Here is a 21,532-nt window from a genome sequence, read left to right on the forward strand (position 1 = left end):
GCGACAAGGCATTGTAGCCAATCATATTGGGGCAGCGCATGCTACTCTTCTTGCAGCATGGCCGTGCATGCCCAGTAAATTATAATACACTGGAAAAGAGGTAGGTCTTCCACAAAACAGGGATCACTAGACCAGGAGCACTAGACCACCAGGGATGCTATATTAGGGAGGGGGGCATGAGACCACCATGGATGCTATATTAGGGAGGGGGGCACTAGACCACCAGGGATGCTATATTAGGGAGGGGGGCACTAGACCACCAGGGATGCTATATTAGGGAGGGGGAGCACTGAGCCACCAGGGATGCAATATTAGGTAGGAGGAGCACTAGACCACCAGGGATGCTATAATAGGGAGGAGGAGCACTAGACCACCAGGGATGCTATATTAGGGAGAGGGGCACTAGACCACCAGGGATGCTATAATAGGGAGGAGGAGCACTAGACCACAAGGGATGCTATATTAGGGAGAGGGGCACTAGACCACCAGGGATGCTATATCAGGGAGGGGAGCACAAGACCACCAAAGATGCTATATCAGGTAGGGGGGCACTGGACCACCAGGGATGCTATATTAGGGAGGGGGGCACTGGACCACCAGGGATGCTATATTAGGGAGGGGGGCACTAGACCACCAGGGATGGTATATTAGGGAGGGCGGAGCACTAGGCCACCAGGGATGCAATATTAGGTAGGAGGAGCACTAGACCACCAGGGATGCTATAATAGGGAGGAGGAGCACTAGACCACCAGGGATGCTATATTAGGGAGAGGGGCACTAGATCACCAGGAATGCTATACTATGGAGGGAGGGGGGCACTAGACCACCAGGGATGCTATAATAGGAAGGGCAGAGTACTAGACCACCAAGGATGCTATATTGGGAGAGAAAGCACTAGACCACCAGGGATGATATATTAGGGAGAGGGGCACTAGACCACCAGGGATGCTATATTAGGGAGGGGAAGCACTACACCACCGGGATGCTATATTAGGGAGGGAAAGCACTAGACCACCAGGGATGCTATATTAGGGAGGGGGAGCACTAGACCACCAGGGATGATATATTAGGGAGGAAGAGCACTAGACCACAAGGGATGCTATAATAGGGAGAGGGGCACTAGACCACCAGGGATGCTATATCAGGGAGGGCAGCACAAGACCACCAAAGATGCTATATCAGGTAGCGGGGCACTGGACCACCAGGGATACTTTATTAGGGAGGGGGCACTGGACCACCAGGGATGCTATATTAGGGAGGGGGGCACTAGACCACCAGGGATGCTATATTCAAGAGGGCGGAGCACTAGGCAACCAGGGATGCAATATTAGGTAGGAGGAGCACTAGACCACCAGGGATGCTATAATAGTGAGAGGGGCACTAGACCACCAGGGATGATATAATAGGGAGGAGGAGCACTAGACCACCAGGGATGCAATATTAGGTAGGAGGAGCACTAGACCACCAGGGATGCTATAATAGGGAGGAGGAGCACTAGACCACCAGGGATGCTATATTAGGGAGAGGGGCACTGGACCACCAGGGATGCTATATTAGGGAGGGGGGCACTAGACCACCAGGGATGGTATATTAGGGAGGGCGGAGCACTAGGCCACCAGGGATGCAATATTAGGTAGGAGGAGCACTAGACCACCAGGGATGCTATAATAGGGAGGAGGAGCACTAGACCACCAGGGATGCTATATTAGGGAGAGGGGCACTAGATCACCAGGAATGCTATACTATGGAGGGAGGGGGGCACTAGACCACCAGGGATGCTATAATAGGAAGGGCAGAGTACTAGACCACCAAGGATGCTATATTGGGAGAGAAAGCACTAGACCACCAGGGATGATATATTAGGGAGAGGGGCACTAGACCACCAGGGATGCTATATTAGGGAGGGGAAGCACTACACCACCGGGATGCTATATTAGGGAGGGAAAGCACTAGACCACCAGGGATGCTATATTAGGGAGGGGGAGCACTAGACCACCAGGGATGATATATTAGGGAGGAAGAGCACTAGACCACAAGGGATGCTATAATAGGGAGAGGGGCACTAGACCACCAGGGATGCTATATCAGGGAGGGCAGCACAAGACCACCAAAGATGCTATATCAGGTAGCGGGGCACTGGACCACCAGGGATACTTTATTAGGGAGGGGGCACTGGACCACCAGGGATGCTATATTAGGGAGGGGGGCACTAGACCACCAGGGATGCTATATTCAAGAGGGCGGAGCACTAGGCAACCAGGGATGCAATATTAGGTAGGAGGAGCACTAGACCACCAGGGATGCTATATTAGGGAGAGGGGCACTAGACCACCAGGGATGATATAATAGGGAGGAGGAGCACTAGACCACCAGGGATGCAATATTAGGTAGGAGGAGCACTAGACCACCAGGGATGCTATAATAGGGAGGAGGAGCACTAGACCACCAGGGATGCTATATTAGGGAGAGGGGCACTAGATCACCAGGAATGCTATACTATGGAGGGAGGGGAGCACTAGACCACCAGGGATGCTATAATAGGAAGGGCAGAGTACTAGACCACCAAGGATGCTATATTGGGAGAGAAAGCACTAGACCACAAGGGATGCTATATCAGGGAGGGGAGCATAAGACCACCAGGGATGCTATATTAGGGAGAGGGGCACTAGACCACCAGGGATGCTATATCAGGGAGGGGAGCATAAGACCACCAGGGATGCTATATTAGGGAGAGGAGCACTGGACCACCAGGGATGCTATATTAGGGAGGGGGGCACTGGACCACCAGGGATGCTATATTAGGGAGGGGGAGCACTAGACCACCGCGGATGCTATATTAGGGAGGGGGAGCACTAGACCACCAGGGATGCTATATTAGGGAGGACGGAGCACTAGGCCACCAGGGATGCAATATTGGGTAGGAGGAGCACTAGACCACCAGGGATGCTATAATAGGGAGGAGGAGCACTAGACCACCAGGGATGCTATATTAGGGAGAGGGGCACTAGACCACCAGGGATGCTATAATAGGGAGGAGGAGCACTAGACCACCAGGGATGCTATATTAGGGAGAGGGGCACTAGATCACCAGGAATGCTATACTATGGAGGGAGGGGGGCACTAGACCACCAGGGATGCTATAATAGGAAGGGCAGAGTACTAGACCACCAAGGATGCTATATTGGGAGAGAAAGCACTAGACCACCAGGGATGCTATATTAGGGAGGGAGAGCATTAGACCACCAGGGATGCTATATTAGGGAGGGGGAGCACTAGACCACCAGGGATGCTATATTAGGGAGGGGAAGCACTACACCACCGGGGATGCTATATTAGGGAGGGAAAGCACTAGACCACCAGGGATGCTATATTGGGGGAAGAAAGCACTAGACCACCAGGGATGCTATATTAGGGAGGGGGAGTATTAGACCACCAGGGATGCTATATTGGGAGAAAAAAAGAACTAGACCACCAGGGATGCTATAATAGGGAGGAGGAGGAACACTAGACCACCAGGGATGCTATATTAGGGAGGGGGGCACTAGATCACCAGGGATGCTATATTATGGAGGGAGGGGGGCACTAGACAACCAGGGATGCTATATTAGGAAGGGCAGAGTACTAGACCACCAAGGATGCTATATTGGGGGAGAAAGCACTAGACCACCAGGGATGCTATATAAGGGAGGGAAGCACTAGACCACCAGGGATGCTATATTAGGGAGGGGGAGCACTAGACCACTGGGGATGCTATATTAGGGAGGGGTAGCACTAGACCACCGGGGATGCTATATTAGGGAGGAGAAGCACTGCACCACCAGGGATGCTATATTAGGGAGGGGGAGCACAAGACCACCAGGGATGCTGTATTGGAGGAAGAAAGCACTAGACCACCAGGGATGCTATATTGGGGGAAAAGCACTAGACCACAAGGGATGCTATTTTGGGGGAGAAAGCACTAGACCACAAGGGATGCTATTTTGGGGGAGAAAGCACTAGACCACCAGGGATGCTATATTGGGGGAGAAAGCACTAGACCACCAGGGATGGTATATTAGTGAGAAGGAGCACTAGACCACCAGGAATGCTGTATTGGGGGGAAAAGCACTAGACCACCATGGATGCTCTAGTAGTGAGGGCAGTGCACTAGACCACCAGGGATGCTATATTCGGAAGGGCGGAGCACTAGACCACCAGGGATGCTATATCCGGAGGGTGGAGCACTAGACTACCAGGGATGCTGTATTGGGGGAGAAAGCACTAGACCATCAGGGATGATATATTAGGGAGGGAAAGCACTAGACCACCAGGGATGCTGTATTGGGGGAGAAAGCACTAGACCACCAGGGATGCTGTATTGGGGGAGAAAGCATTAGACCACCAGGGATGCTATATTAAGGGAGGGGGGCACTAGACCACCAGGGATGCTATATTAGGGAGGGGGAGCACTAGACCACCAGGGATGCTGTATTGGGGGAGAAAGCACTAGACCACCAGGGATGCTGTATTGGGGGAGAAAGCACTAGACCACCAGGGATGCTATATTAAGGAGGGGGAGCACTAGACCACCAGGGATGCTATATTAGAGAGGGGGGGCACTAGACCACCAGTGATGCTATATTAGGGAGGGGAGCACTAGACCACCAGGGATGCTATATTGGGGGAGAAAGCACTAGACCACCAGGGATGCTATATTAAGGGAGGGGGGCACTAGACCACCAAGGATGCTGTAATAGGGAGGGAGAGGGGCACTAGACCACCAGGGATGCTGTATTGGGGGGAAAAGCACTAGACCACCAGAGATGCTATATTAGGGAGGGAGAGCACTAAACCACCAGGGATACTATATTAGGGAGGGTGGAGCACTAGACCACCAAGGATGCTATATTAGGGAGGGAGAGGGGCACTAGACCACCAGGGATGCTCTATTAGGGTGGGAGGGGGGCGCTAGACCACCAGAGATGCTATATTAGGGAGGGAGAGGGGCACTAGACCACCAGGAATGCTATATTAGGGAGGGTGGAGCACTAGACAACCAGGGATGCTATATTAGGGGGGGGGGTGGAGCACTAGACCACCAGGGATGCTATATTAGGGGGGGGGGTGGAGCACTAGACCACCAGAGATACTATATTAGGGAGGGGGGGCACTAGACAACCAGGGATGCTGTATTGGGGAGAAAGCACTAGACCACCAGGCATGCTATATTAGGGAGGGTGGAGCACTAGACCACCAAGAATGCTGTATTGGGGGCGGAGCACTAGACCACCAGAGAAGCCACATGGTGGAGGAAGGAGGGCCAGAAGACACCAGTGAACTGTTAAGGGGAGAGATAGGGGCCACTAGACTGCAGGGAACTGTATAAGGGAGGGAGGGGGCCACTAGACACCAGGGACCTGTATAAGGGAGGCACTAGACGTTAAGGTTGGCCCGTGACTTGGTCTCAATTTTCAATTTCTGCTCGCTTTGTACTTGAGTGTGACATCCCTGCTCTAGTCTGCTGGCTTCCTGTGTCCTCCTTCAGACCACTGCCCAGGAACCTCTAGCGGCTGACAGCCATGTTCCTCTTTGTGCCCGAGCGTGGCCGTTCTACTCCTGCACCTATGAAAACACATCCAACAAGCTCTTATAGGATATATTTCAAGGGTCTGTGCGGAGAGAACACAGGAAGCGGCTGGATTCAGAGGCTTCCTTCTATCTAGGTAAGTATCTTTTATTAATCTCAAAAATAAAATGCAGCGTAATACTGTAATGGCATTAATACATAGTTCTCCGCAACAAGGGTGCAGGTGATCACAGTGCTCACACGTGGGGCCCACCACCCTAAGAATCAAAGGAGTCTTACCAGATACAAACCACCATAACACAGGTGGCAATCTCACATCAATACATATGTGTCACTCGGAGCATCAGTGAACACATCCAATTCAGATAAAAAATGGCCTTTAATAAAAAATACAAAACATCATCGCGCAATATATTAGCTCAAGAGGTAAAAAACACTGCGCCTCTCCGAACACTTACAAGATCCCAATGGGTTAAATCAGCGTGTCATAACGGCAAGTCTCTCCGGTTCAGATGCGCTGCTACTCCAATGGCCGTGCGCGGCGTCCCACTCTCCCAGCTACCGCACTTTCCCCGGACTTTCGCGTATCATTCACGTGACCTGCGTCAGGTGTACTGGCTCCTCCCTACGCGTTTCGTCCCCAGGACTCATCAGGGGTTCATGAAGGCCCCTGATGAGTCCTGGTGATGAAACGCGAGTGCATGGCACCTTGAGAATAAGTATCTTTTATTAGTGGAACTGCTTCGTTTACATTTAGGAGGCAAACGCTGTTATCTCTGGATACAGTGGAGAAGGGCTGGAACCCACCTCCGCTGTATACAGTCTTCAATTTTCATGGAGAACTGACAGGGAGACCTCCTCTTATTTTCGGTAGATGTTTTCACTGAGAATAGGAAGTTCTGGAAAGATCTTTAGAATGGATAGGAATTCAAAACTTCTTTTTTTTTAGCATGAAGAGTTAAAACTTCTAACAAGCGTTTGTATTCCTTTCAACTTCCTCATTTAGAAGCACAGCAGCTGTCCGCTTAACACGTCTACCATAAATAGCACCAATGCCTAAATGAGGGGTCTCTGTGGCCACACGAAAATCCAGTCCTAGACAGACGATTCAAAAGATATTAGTGCAAAGGTTCACATGTCTAGTGAATAGGCCAAACACATGATGGCCCTGAGGACAGTCCATGACATGACTATGCACTCTGTATGTATGCAAGTGCTGCAGAAGATGTCAGTGTTATATAAATACATAATAATAATATGGTAGGACATTAGACTATGACTATGGTAGGATTAGATCAGGCATGGGCAAACTCGGCCCTTCAGCTGTTACGGAACTACAAGTCCGACAATGCATTGCAGGAGTCTGACAGCCACAGTCATGACTCATATAGGCAAATGCATTGTAAGACTTGTAGTTCCGTAACAGCTGGAGGGCCGAGTTTGCCCATGCCTGGATTAGATTGTAAACTCCTCTGAGGAGTCAGTGATATGACTATGTACTCTGTAATGTGCTGCAGAAGATGTCAGTGTAACATAAATACATAATAATAATATGGTAGGACATTAGGCTATGACTTTGGTAGGATTAGATTGTGAGCTCCTCTGAGGACAGTCAGTGACATGACTATGTACTCTGTAATATGCTGCAGAAGATGTCAGTGCTATATACGGTAAATACATAATAATACAGTAGGACATTATGCTATGACTATAGTAGGGTGAGATTGTGAGCTCCTCTGAGAACAGTCAGTGACATGACGATGTACTCTGTAATGTGTTGCAGAAGCTCCATAGGAAGGAATTGGCTTGTTAATTCCATGTCTGGCACTGGGGCTTTGGTCCATAGATAAACATAGGTAGGTATATTTCATTGCTTTAATTGCCTTTACAACAAGGATACCTGAAGTATGTGAATGGCCTCCATACTCTTTTCACATCATCTTTGTTATAATGAACACACCCACTCAGCCAGAATGATGTGTTAGACCACAGCATGATTCATTCTATTCAAGGTATGTCTCAGCAGCACATAGAGCTTGCACTTGCAGAGATGCACATTGTGTACCTAATATAAGGGAGAATGCATTATCATAATGACAAATATCCTGAAAAAAATGAGACATACTCCATTTTTGTAGTGCTCTTTATAGAGTACATAGTCATGTCCAGGGCTGTGGAGTCGGAGCAATTTTGGGTACCCGGAGTCAGAGTTGGTGATTTCATAAACTGATGAGTCGGATGATTTGTGTACAAAATCCACAGCCCTGGTACGTATTAGACCGAGGAGTCGAAGCCATTTTGGGTACCCGGGGTCGGAGTCAGTGGTTTCATAAATTGAGGAGTCGGAAGATTTTTGTACGGACTCCACAGCCCTGGTCATGTCACTGACTGTCCTCAGAGGAGCTCACAATCTAATTCTACCATAGTCATAGTGTAATGTCCTGCCATATTATTATTATGTATTTATACAGCACTGACATCTTCTGCAGCACCTTGCAGAGTACATAGTCATGTCACTGACTGTCCCCAGAGGAGCTCACAATCTAATCCTACCATAGTCATAGTCTAATGTCCTACCATATTATTATTATGTATTTATATACCACTGATATCTTCTGCAGCACTGTACAGAGTACGGAGTCATGTCACTGACTGTCCCCAGAGGAGCTCACAATCTAATCCTACCACAGTCATAGTCTAATGTCTTACCATATTATTATTATGTATTTATATACCACTGATATCTTCTGCATCACTTTGCAGAGTACATAGTCATGTCACTGACTGTCCCCAGAGGAGCTCACAATTTAATGCTACCATAGCCATAGTGTAATGCCTTACAATAGTATTATGTATTTATATAGCACTGATGTCTTCTGCAGCCAGACAGGTAGAAAGGGCACCACGCACTTGGGCGCTGCCATAGGCCATAAAGTGAGTGGGCTCAGGTGTGCAGCAGAGGCATGTATGCACAGAAGCGCACAAATGGCCAGATTACCGAGGGGGATTACAAGACAACGGAGAGGATGGCGAGGAAGCCTATGCACCTCATTGGTCTGGAGGAAGCCCCAGGTAAGTATTAATATACCCATTATAGTCATCTCAGGTACACTTTAAACAATATAATTTGCCTGGCAGTCCTGTTCACCTTCTGGCATCTGTAGTATCTTGAGTCAAAACCCTGAAACAAACATTCTGCTAATCCAGTCAGACTTGAGTCAGAACACCTGATTTGCATGCTTGTTCAAGGTATATGGCTAAAAGTATCAGAGGCAGCGTATCAGCAGGACAGCCAGGTAACTTGCATTGTTAAAAGGAAATAAATATGGCAGCTTTCATATCCCTCTTAAGCCCCGTTCACACTGCACGCGTTCCAGACGCGTTTTGGAAACGTGTGCAGGAGGCAGACACGCACGACATCAGACAGTGCATAGAGTGCACTGTCTGATGTTCACACTGCATGCGTTCCGGACCTGTGCGGTCCGGGAACGCATGCTGCACGCATTTTTTGTAAAAACGCGTGGCTGTCCCATTCACTTTTCAGTGATAGGATCAGCCACGCAACGCACACAAACGCGGATGGCGTGCGTTCGCATGCGGTGCGTTCCGCACGCATGGCCATCCGCATTTGTGATGTGAACGGGGCCTTACTACTGTGAACAGGCACACAGAATTGTATGGGCAGTGAGCTGACATGCAGAATTATTCTGCAATGTAACTGAGCACTGTGAACAGGGCCTTAAGCCCGGTACACACCTTCAATGTTGTTTGGCCAATCACTGACCAGTTTACCACCTCCATGTAGTATGAGTTCCCCGCCGCTGGTCCCGGTCTTTTTATTTGTCTAAGCAGACTGCGGCTCCTGCTCGCGCCTGTGCAGTAAGCTCCCAGAGACGCGAGCGGGAACAAGCATTATCCGTCGAGTTAGATGAATAATTGACCGGTGCCAGCAGCGGGGAACGGAGGATTGTAGGAGGATGTGCGGGACATGACAGCTGCAGGGGGCCAATTGAAGCCCCAGATACATGTCAGTTTTTGTTTTTTTCAAACCCTCCACAGAACCCCTTTAACTACATAATCTATTTATAGTATTTAATATCTGTTGACACTATACTACATGGAGGTGGTAAAGTTGGGCAATCATCGCACAATCAAAATTAAAGGTGTGTACAAGGCATAAGAAATGCTCAAAGGGTGGCAGTTTGCTACACACTTTCAATTAAGGTTGGCCAATCACTGACCAATTTTACCACATCCATGTGGCATGAGGGTCAAGAGATATTGAATAAGTATGAGCGGAGTTTTGTATATATACAGGTGCCAGTATAAAATAAAACAGCTTAAAATGGGGGGAGGTGCTGGTGGACTTACTGTATTTTTGGGGGTATAAGACTCACTTTTTCTCCCTCAAAAGTGGGGAAGTATAGTCACTGTGTCTTATAGTCCAAATTCCTGACTTGTGAACACCTGCCAATACGAACCTCCAACCCGCAGCAATATCGGGGACTCTATTCAGAGGAGGACACAGGGGGACACAAAGGGTTATAGAGGCGGACACAAGGTGGACAGAGGCAATACAAGGGGGACAGAGGCGAGCACAAGAGGTACAAGGGGCCAGGGATGCTCAAATTCGGCTTCGGGAGATATCCGGATTTTTGCTATCCGGATATCTCCCAGTAATGCTGTGCGGGCTGGGCGGGGGGGTCAAGCTTACCTCTCTGACGTCTTCTTCGGTCGTCCCTCAGCGTCTCCCACGATGCGCTCCAAGCGGCGGTCACCTGATTACAAACACTTCCTCCTTCCGGGTTGAAGGAGGAAGTGTTTGTAATCACGTGACGCGCGTGGAGCGCATCGTGGGAGGCGCTGAGGGACGACCGAAGAAGATGTCAGAGAGGTAAGCTTGACCCCCCCCCGCCCAGCCCGCACAGCATTACTGGGAGATATCCGGATAGTAAAAATCCGGATATCTCCCGAAGCTGAATTTGAGCATCCCTGCAAGGGGCATGAGGTACAAAGTGGTCATAATCCACAAGATTCCCCTTCACCATGGATGCACCAGGTTTAGTATATATATTTATTCCCAGCAGCGGTCTGCACGGCTGGGAGCGCTCTGCACAGGTGCACTATGTTAACCACCTAGTGCACCTGCGCAGAGCACTCCCAGCTGCGGATGCGCAAACAAGTATGTGTGTTGCAGCGAAGTCGGCCCTGACCAGAAAGTAAGTTTGGGGGGTCAGTAGGTTGCACCAGAGGGGGACAGGGGAGAACGGGGGAGCGGTGGGCATGAGGAGAGCTCACTTAACATGCCTGCTCCCCTGGGTTTTTAATTTTAGGTTGTGCTAAAGTATCTTTAAAATATACTTTTTTTTTTTTTTTTTTTTTTTATAGAGGGTTCATTTTTGAAGTAGGGCTTATAATGTGAGCCTTCTCAAAAATCATGCTAGGGCTTATTTTCAGAGTAGAGATAAGACCAGAAATGACATATAACATTTATAATGCTCTTTTCTCCTGGAGGAATCAAAGGGCTGCAGAGTTGCAACAACTTAAGGCGCTCCCCATGGCTGACCAGTAACATTAGTCCTGGGGCCCACAGCAACGGTTTCAGCTGAAGTTTGGAATCGCCAGCGATCGCAGGGCTAATGAAAGTCAATGGGTTCACAGGAGCCATTGTGATTACCCTAAATCACAATCGTGGGCCCTGCAGCATTTTTGGACCATAAAATGTATAGGGATGTCACAAAATTATTTATATAAATCATCACAATCTATGTACAGTCACTTGCTTTAAAATATAAAATGGTTTCAAAAGCACCAAAAATCACTATGAAAAATTGATGCATTAAATCTGCATTTTTTTCTATGCATTAGCATAAATGTATATATATAATTAGACTGACAACTATACAGACGGTGAATATTACTATTATTCATTAATAATATACATATATCAACATTTTTTAAGAGCTTTTCTCCCATAGGATCCAAAACGCATATTTAGAAAACACAGACATACACATGAATGAACATACAATGTATTGCGCTGATCCAGCAGGTGCTATACTGGCAGTGGGTACCTGGCTGCGGTCGGAGATGGTGCTGATGCTGCAGGTGCGTAATACGTCGCTGCAGTCCGCTCCGCTCACCTCTGCCGCTCTCTCCCAGCCGATGCTTCGCTTTCATTCACACACCGGGCTCCTCCACTGCAGCCCAGACTGTCACTCGCTACAACCAATCAGCGCGCTTCTCGCTCTGGTCTTATCGCCTAACAGCCAATCAGACGCTGACACAGGCTAGCCCCCGCCTGCCTTCACCAGCTCTAGTAATGACAGCGGGCCGAGAGCTGTAGTCCTTCTGTCAAGAAGAGGATGACTGACAGCGAGACGTGACGCAACGATCCCCCACCCTCTGTCTGCCTGTTGTAGACTCGGTGCGCGCGGACGGGGCTGGGCGGCTCGCGCACAGTGTAGGTAGCTGATGAGGAGTCAGGTAGGTCACGTGACGCGGAGCCATGAGGGCAGGAAGCGTGAGGGCGCGAGTGTGGCGGCCGGGTATGCCTGGGCAGACGGGTAACCTGTGTCTAGCACGTGGAGACGTGTCTTCCTAAAGCCAGAGGAGCATTCTATGTGAATAGGTATAAATGTAATTACTACAAAATTATATTTAGGAGGGGAGAGGAATTCTCCACAGAGGTGACTGTCAGGAACGGTGCTCCAACACTTTATCCTACACGTCGAACTAACCTACGTCGGAACACCGGCCCTAATGGTGTCCAAACCAAGTGCACAGGCAAACATACTTGGGAACGGGCGTAGCAATAGGGGTTGCAGAGGTTGTGGCCGCATTTGGGACAGAGGGGCCTCAAGAGGCCCTCCCTCAACTGCAGTATTAGCTCTCTATTGATCCCAGGGCCGGTTCTATAAGGGGGCAGTCAGAAATTTGCAGGGGGCATAAAAACCCCCCTGCTCCGCGTGTAGTGCGGTGCACCGAAAAATGGGCGTGGTCATGGGTGGGGCCAAATCTACATGACCTTAGCAGTGGTGTTAAAGGTCTGCCGGCAGTGGCGTAGCTATGGAGCTATGGGCCCCAGTACAAGTTGTACATTGCCCCCCCCCCCCCCCCATTCACTCTATACATAACACTTGATACAGCGCAACAAAACCTGCCAAGGTCATCTACAGTATTAGAGGTGCAAGAAGGGGATGGGGAACTGTTTGTTAATGATTACTACCATTCAAAGCATCTATAAAAGTGATTATTACCACCACAGGACCAATAAACAGCTTATACTTTGGTTTAGGAAGGGCCCCTCTGGCCCAATGGCCCCGATGTGGTCGCTACCTCTGCAACCCCTATTGCTACGCCCCTGTCTGCCGGGAAAGTTTGAGCTCTGCTGTAGTGTATCCCCCAAAAATATATGTGATCTGACAGCATTTCAACAAAAATACACTGCCAAGTTGCTGATGTATGCACCATTAAAGGAAACCAGAGATGATTGATACTGTTTTATACATACCTGGGGCTTCCTCCAGCCCCATGCACACAGATCGCTCACGCCGCCATCCTCCGCTGCTTGCAGCTCCAGTATTGGGTCACGTTAGTTCAACCAGTGGCAGCCAGTCTGCGCAAGAGGAACTGCGCTCTTTACATATCTCTCCAGCGACCACCGGAGAGATACGTAGAGGGAACACTTCTCTTGCGTAGACTGGCAAAACTAACGGGACCCAATACCGCAGCAGCAGGCAGCAGAGGATGGCAGCGTGGGAGTGATCTGTGCGCATGGGGCTGGAGGAAGCCCCAGGTATGTATAAAACAATGTCAATCATCTCTGGTACACTTTAAGACATTCTTAATAGGAGACCAGCAGCAGCCACAAATGATTAAATTAGGATACACAAAGCTTAGGAAGCTAGAACAAGCAGTGAAAGGGTTACAAGAAAATGCAGGCTGAAGTAAGCAGAGCAGATAAAAGAGCAGAGGGCAGGTCAGTCAGTGAGACTGAATAGTGAAAGGAAGGGGGGTGAGCCATTACACAGAGTATACCTGACCTCTGTGCAGATTGTTCCTGCTCCCTGAGCTGCAGATAGGAATCTGTTAGTAATAAAAGAGTGTCCCCTGCCCGCCAATCATCAAAGTAATGTGGGCACAGGGTTGTCAGGTCAGTGGGGGAGGTCAGGGAACTCGTACACTATACACATCATAGCGTCCCATCAGCACACAGGCGGTCTGACACAGGCTGTGTTTTGTGTATGCAGAGAGCTGGGACTGGGAAAAGAGGCAAATCACTTGCCTCTTTTCCTTCATGTCTCCCCAGCGTGCCTATCGCTCTCAATCAGAAATACAGACACTTGTGGCTGGGCGGGATCACATGGGGCCGGGCAGCCAGTGAGAGAGCAGAGTGTCTCACTCCTCTCTCACTGGCTGCCTGGCCCCATGTGATACCCGACCAGGCTACTGAGTGTCTTTATCTCCACCCCCCGCACACAGCACAGAGGAGATAGCGGAGACGTGACTGCGTTCCACGGACCAGGAAGCAGCGGCTCCGAGACAGGCAGATTTAAGGGGGCAAGAAGTCTATTTGAGGGGGCTCTGCCCCCTCTTGCCCCCCCCTAAAGCCGGCCCTGATTGGTCCTGTGCTCATAATAATCACTTCTATAGATACTTTGAATATTAGTAATCATTAACAAACTGTTCCCCATCCCCTTCTTACACCTCTGACACTGTAGTTGCCATTGGCAAATTTTGGTGCCCCATATCAATTGTTATATATAGAGCTGTAATGATCTGCTCTGCTGTCTGCACAGGCAGACAGCTGTTTGACTATTTGTTAGGTCTGAGTGCGGCAGGTCCCTGGAAAAGAGACCTGTCCCCACTCTGCAAGCTGCAGAGTTGCTGTTCTGGGGAGGAATTTGCATCCACTTATCATGCAAATTGCTTAGCTGCTTCCTCTGATGGCTTGCAGTATAAAAACCATTTCTTCCCAGAATTCCTGGCTGGTCATGATGGTTTGTTCCTGCTAACTTACCTGGAGTCTCAGCCTTTGCTAATTGTTTGCTAAGATTATTTTAGAGTAATTCCTTGGGAGTGCACTAGCATTCCTTCTAGCATAGTCAGGTTGTATTATCTGTTTTGTCTTGTACTGTCTATCCGTTGCGATTGCCTTGTCGCCATCGACGGTCGACAGGAAATCGTTCTGTCTGTTGGGATCGCATTCGCCCTAGCGGTAGTGGCGGTGGTTCCTTCTGTACTCTGTCTTAGGGTTGAAAGCCAGAGCAGCGGTTGCTACTGGTTGCTCCATCTGTCTGTCTGTCTGGATCGCATCCGCCTTAATGGTAGTGGCGGTGGTTCCTTCTGTACTCTGTCTGGGAGTGTAGGCCAGAGCTGCGGTTGCTACTGGCTACTCCTTCTGTCTGTCTTGTCTGGAACGAACGATTGCTGTAGGCTCGGTGAGGTAACCGTTTAGCAAGCGTTCGCGTTCTCTATTTGTTTTCGTGTTACATTGGTTAGTTAGGATTGGCGTGCTTTGTCTCTGTTGCGCTTTTCGTGCGGAGACCGCGCCATTAGCGTGCTTTGTCACTGTTGCACTTTAGTGCGGCGACCGCGCTTAGCGAGTGCGTTTGTTATTTTCCTTGTGCGCTGACCACGGAGATAATTCCGCAATCGTTACAAGAGCGCTTGGGGGGGCTCCAATGTAAAACTTGCATAGGGGCCTACAGCTCCTTAGCTACACCACTGCTTAGGAACGTACAAGCATTGTTTGTGAAGCAGAAATTAAAATGAAAGAAGGTGTGTTGAGTAGTAATTGCCATTTACAGCTACACATTCCTACATTGTAATTACATAGTTATTTGGGTTGAAAAAATACATACGTCCATCGAGTTCAACCAGAAAACAAAGTACAACACCAGCCTGCTCCCTCACATATCATTGTTGATCCAGAGGAAGGTGAAAAACCCTTACAAGGCATGGTCCAATTAGCCCCAAAAGGGAAGAAAATTCCTTGCCGACTCCAGATGGCAATCAGATGAAATCCCTGGATCAACATCACTGGGCATTACCTAGTAATTATAGCCATGGATGTCTTTTGATGCAAGGAAAGCATCTAAACCCCCTTTAAATGCAGATATATAACTTGCCATAACTACTTCCTGTGGCAATGCATTCCACATCTTAATCGCTATTTTTTTTTTTTTTAAAGAGAATTTTTATTGAAATTTTGCACAAACGTACCCAATAAATCCCCACTCCCCCAAACCCAGACCCCTACAATCCCAAAAACCCCTACGGCCCATGTAAAGAGCTATCCAGCAGCAAATATAAATATATACATATATATGCACCAGAATAATAATGGCATATTGGTTACATATATCAGAACCATTGCAAACAACCAGATGAATAAACATTACAAATGCAAATCCGAGACACTGACAGTGATATCCAAGTGAGGAACTACAGAGTTAGTATTATCGACCCATTGGCCCCAAACTTTATCAAACTTAGAAGGGTGACCATGAGTCTGATAGATAAGGCAGTAAAGAGGCAGATTTTGATTGACCAGATTTTTAAAGTCATTTACGAAAGGGGCACAGGAGGATTTCCATTTGAATAATAAGCATTTTCTGGCGTAAAAAAAGGCTATCCTAAGAAATAGTTGTTTGTGCTTACCGCAGGTGACATTATCAATGATACTCAGCATTGAGGCTTTGAAGGAGAGATCTACTGGTCTTTGTAGGACTTGAACGAGTAGTTGTGTGACCTGGCACCAAAATCTCTGGACCGGTTCACATTTCTACACACAGTGAATAAACCCTGCATCAAAACGCCTGCATTTATAACACTCCAAGCTGATAGCACGCCCCATTTTTGATAGTTTAAGGGGAGTAAAATACATTTGGTGCAGCCATTTAATTTGGATTAACTTATTATTAGCACTGATCACACTAGACATATAGTAGGTTTCCAATTCTAACCAGTCTACTGCATTGAATTCACAGAACTCAGACTGCCATTTGGATGTAGTTATTTCAAATCTCTGAAAACCCATTTTAAGTGATCGAGCCAAATAAAATGTTGATATTTGTTTAGATGTGCCTTTATTTAATACCAGGAGTTCCAGCTCGGAAGGTTTAATGCAGGCCCTTGAGGTACCCATTTGAGATCTAATGGCGTCACGGAGCTGGAAGTAATGAAACAGGGAACATCGTGGAAGTCCATAGTCAGCTCTGAGTCTGGTGAATGATTTAAATTTGCCATCCACAAAGATGTGATTAATGTATTTAATCCCGAGATTAATCCAGAATTGACTATCTTCCATCTTGAGAAGCTCAGGTAGACGAGGATTTGCCCATAACGGAGTGCTGGTAGATACAATATTCTCTGAATTAGAAAATAACTTGGTGATTGAAGAGTACATTTTTAGTGAATAATTAAGAAGGGTGGAACCCTGTTTGCATGGAACCATTCCTCTATAAATAATATTGGATAAAGCTTTGTAAGATGTGGCAATATCTGCTTCCAGGTTCATAGAGGTATCAGATCTATCTGCACTCATCCATTTCTGGATATATGTGAGTTGGGCAGCAAAATAATAGAGGCGAAAATTGGGGAGGGTCAGACCAACAAATGCAGTCGGGAGACGTAGAGTAGATAATGCTACACGTGGTGTGGAGCTACCCCAAAGAAAGCTAGTCACCGTTGAGTCTATTTTATCAAAAGGGCGTTTTGGAATATATACTGGTGATGTTTGGAGAATATATAACAGCTTAGGAGCACATGCAAATATGAAACCGGTGAACAGGTTAATATGGTAGCATTTACCCCTACTGGGGGAGCAATATAGTGCCATTAAGCGTAGTCAAAAAATAGGGAACCAATTACTCACAATGCTTCTCAATTTATTTGAATATCAATATACAACCACCTCCTCATATAAATAAACGACCCCCTCCCCCTTAAAAACAATGCCTATATGGATCACTAAGAAACAGCAGCTGAACAAATCTTTGCAGATTCCTCTATGACGTCACACATCTCCAATGGAATTCTGTCAGGGATCCATCAAATTAGCTTCCACATTACAGTTCCAATTTTAGTGCTCTACGTCTTCAAAAGAAAGCTTACTAGTGTCCATAGACTAAATGATCACTTTACTCCATGGTGAGCAGCATTCTCATAACGCTTTAAAGCCCATATATGCTTTCCAAGTTCAATGCAGATCTACTACTATGCTGTCTCCAACGCTGCAATGCAGCACTCACCACCTCCTTTCAGTCACGTCTGTCGTATTTGGCAAAGGCTTGTATCCGCGGCGTCCCGCGGTTTACACCGCCATCACTTGCTGCATTACGAATACTGGGGGGGAGTCTTCTCTGGCCGGCCAAACTTGTATGGATCAATGCGCTGGTAGAAGGATACGGAGCATCACGCGCTCTCACTCCGGCGGCATGAAACCACGCCTAGCATACGCGTTACGCCCACTAACGTCACGTGGGCTTCCTCAGTGCATTTGCTGTGGATGTGTCAGAGGGGGCATTGCCCAGCCCTTTTATGTCGTCATGTTACGTTTCTCCCTAGGGATAGTCCCGCACAGAGGGGAAGAGTCCAACACGTACACATTAACCCCTTCCTTCAAAGGCGAAATCAGGCAGAGTCCTAGTCGTATTAATTTCCACACTCATCATTACTGATTGGTTCAAGAAAACTACCAATCAATTTAGAAAACCATTACTATTCCATATTTGTTCGCTGCTGATTCACATTAATCAAACGTACAGCTCACATATACATCCATGCAGATCTCATATTTGGTGACATCCTGCTCTAAGTATTGCCAACCTAGATCATGTTTAGCTTTGAGCACTCACTCCAATAAACTCCATATAGGTATATAACCAGCATCAGTCAAGTGAGCGCACACACACACAATCTAAATTGAGACCAGGACATCTATGGCGATCTCAAATAACAGTATATATTTCTCTCTTGGCTGTACTTACAATCTAATTGTTATCAGTTCTTTCTGATGATCACAGATTGCCTCCTCCCACCCTTGACTGCTTAAAGTGGCAGTGAAGATAGTATAGATAATGTTGATAACGATTGCCCGTGCTCCCACATAAAAAGGCAAGACCTTTCCGACCTAATCTTGCAGAAAAACAGCCAATTAAAGTCTGTATTTAAACCTCCCACAATGTACCTAAGGTGTATATCCACCTGCTTTCCACCTGATACAGTAACCTATCATAGCACGGGGACAGGCATACTAAACATCAAACCATTTCCTGAACACCTCACCGAAGCCCATACTACCCAGCACTGCCTGCCCTCATGTAAGGCCACTCGACAGTCGAAGGCCTTGTGTGTATCTAGGGACAATATAACTCTGGAGCCCATGTTGCTATGTGGAAATTTATTTATAAATTTATAAAATTATATTTGAAAAAAGGCGTCTAATGTTTGATTTCGTAGACCTGCCAGGGATAAAGCCTGTTTGGTCCTCATGAATTAACTTCATGATATATTGATTGAGCCAATTGGCCAGTACTTTTGCTAAAATTTTGGCGTCAGTGTTTATCAAAGATATAGGCCTATACGACTCACAGATATCAGGGTTTTTATTGGGTTTGGGTAGCAAGATGATGAGGGCCTCATAAAGTGTATCAGGAAATATTCCGACACTTAAAGAGTGAGCGAACAGCTTAGCCAGTTTAGGAATAGAAATTGCCTTACTTAAGGTACCATTCCGCTGGAATACCGTCCGGTCCTGGTGTTTTACCTTTTTTAAAGGATTCTATGGCTATTGAAATTTCGGATTCTGAAATGGGCAAATCCAACGCCACCCTAGCCTCTTCATCTAGGCATGGAAGATCCATTTTGTCTAAGAACACAGGAATAGATGATGAGCAAATGTCAATTTTACTAGTATATAGGTCTGAATAAAATTCAAAGAATTCTTTGGCTATCTCAGCTGAGGTAGTGGAAAAGGTACCCAAATTTAGGAGGATTCTTGGGATAGCATTTACTGAATCATTCGATTTCAACATATACGCGAGTAATTTGCTACATTTATTACCAAATTCAAAGGATTGTTGTTTGAATATTACTTCCCTGCGTTTTGCCCGTCTCATCACACCCAGCTCATATGACCTCCTGGCCAAAGCCCACGATTCATATGTGTCGAGACATGGAGCAAGAATCAACTGTCGCGTAGATTCATTAGCTTTACGCTCATTGAAGTCTTGCAGCGCTTGGTCATTTTGCCTAATCACTGACATAGAAGCTCTAAATGTCCCTCTCAAAACCGCCTTGCCGGCATCCCAGCATATATTAAAATCAGCTGATCCCGTGTTTTCAACCCAGAAGCGTTCCATTGATTCCTTGCATGGATTTAAAATTGTTTGGTCTTCCAACCACCAAGGGCCCATTCTCCAATAGCTCGTCCGCCCCGGAGTATGGCATCGGATATCACAAACCATCGGAGAGTAGGCCTGAACAATTTGAGGAAAAGATTGAATTGCATGATTTCTGTCAGGAATTGCGATTTCGATTCGGTTCACGATTTTTGCTACACAACGATGGATCAGCACATCGATGGTGAGTATGAGTGGCCCCAGTATAGGTAGCCAAGTATAGGTGCCCCCAGTATACAGTAGTTTAGCCAGCTTTAGATGCCCCAGTAAAGGTTAGCTAGCTTATATAGGTAAGCCAGCTATAAGTGCACCAGTACAGGTTAGCCAGTATAGATGCCGCAGTACAGGTTAGCCAGATAGATAGTCAGTCTCCCCCTCACCTCCGCTGGTACCTTCTCCCCCCCTCCCCTCCAGAAAGTCCTGATCCGCCTTGCCGTGCTCTCCCCCAGCACAACACACTTTTCCCCCAGTATGACTCCCCCTCCCCCCCCACTTCCAGCACATCACACCTGTCCCCCAGCACAAAACCCATCTATTCCTCAGCACACCCCCCCCCAGCACATGACGTACTTGTCCCCAGAACGACTCCCCCGCCAGCACATGACACACCTGTCCCCGAGCCCGACTCCACCCCCTCCCCAGCACATGACACGCTTGTCCCCAGGACGATCCCCCCCCCCCCCACATGACACACCTGTCCCCCAGAACAACTCCCCCCAGCACATAGCACACCTGTCCCCCTAGCCCGAATCCCCCCAGCACATGACACACCTGTCTGCCAGCACAATTACCCCCACACACACACACCAGTACATGACACAACTGTCCCCAGCACGAACCACCCCAGCTCATGACACACCTGTCCCTCGGCACTGACCTCCTCCTTCAGCACAGGACCCTCCAGCAGCTGGTGCGTGATTTGCAGACTAGGCTGGACAAGCATGTGGCTCCCTTGGCCCCCCAGGGTGATTTGCAGCTCGGGAGTGAGGAGGCAGACGGCGCTCTACACATCTCTTCTTGCAGAAGGCTCTCCTCCCAGCCACCTTGAGCATCCTCGCCGGCAACACATGACCAGCGGCGCCGCATCACATGACCAGCAGCGCTACTCTACTCTCTCTCCACGTGACCGGCGTGCGGCTCGGCGTAAAATTTGCTTTCCCAGCTGTTTGAGCGCGGCAATGCGACAACGCGGAGGAGGCCCAGAGCTAGAGCAGAGAAGGACACAGCGGCGGCGCAGAAAACCACCCACTTTGACGATCTCAAGATCGTCTTGCCGCTGATCGCGATTTCGGTTTAAAAACCGACAATCGTTCAGCCATATTGGAGAGTGGTCCGAGATACCATGAGAGAGGTATTTTATCTCCTCCACCAACGGCAAAATGTCCCTGATGCCCAGACACATATCTATCCGTGACATAGATTTAAATTGATCAGAGTAGCAAGTAAAATCAACTCTCTGGGAAGCGCTATCTCCAAATATCGGTTAAATCCAGTTTTGACATCCACTCACTTAGCGCAGGGTAAGCCCGTGAGCTTTTAGACAGCTTATCCTTCTGTG

The 21,532-nt window shown here is 47.9% G+C and overlaps 2 protein-coding genes across 38 annotated transcripts in view; one reads left to right on the top strand and one right to left on the bottom strand.

Annotated features, from left to right (window-relative positions):
* Positions 1–11,724, bottom strand: part of SLCO4A1 (solute carrier organic anion transporter family member 4A1) — a 113,046-nt gene extending 101,322 nt beyond the window's left edge. Inside the window, exon 1 of one of the 2 annotated variants that reach the window (XM_068262887.1) lies at positions 11,641–11,724. The gene's annotated coding sequence lies outside the window, so the exon portion shown is untranslated. Of the gene's footprint in view, positions 1–11,595 lie in introns of both variants that reach the window. The other variant, XM_068262888.1, reaches the window with a different exon arrangement.
* Positions 1–21,532, top strand: part of GATA5 (GATA binding protein 5) — a 2,064,317-nt gene that overhangs the window by 1,273,886 nt on the left and 768,899 nt on the right. The window contains exon 1 of one of the 36 annotated variants that reach the window (XM_068262925.1): positions 12,036–12,052. The exons of 34 other annotated variants lie outside the window; for them this stretch is intronic. The gene's annotated coding sequence lies outside the window, so the exon portion shown is untranslated. One more of the 36 variants, XM_068262921.1, reaches the window with a different exon arrangement.

Source organism: Hyperolius riggenbachi, chromosome 12 (assembly GCF_040937935.1).
Source record: "Hyperolius riggenbachi isolate aHypRig1 chromosome 12, aHypRig1.pri, whole genome shotgun sequence".
Classification (NCBI taxonomy): Eukaryota; Metazoa; Chordata; class Amphibia; order Anura; family Hyperoliidae; genus Hyperolius; species Hyperolius riggenbachi.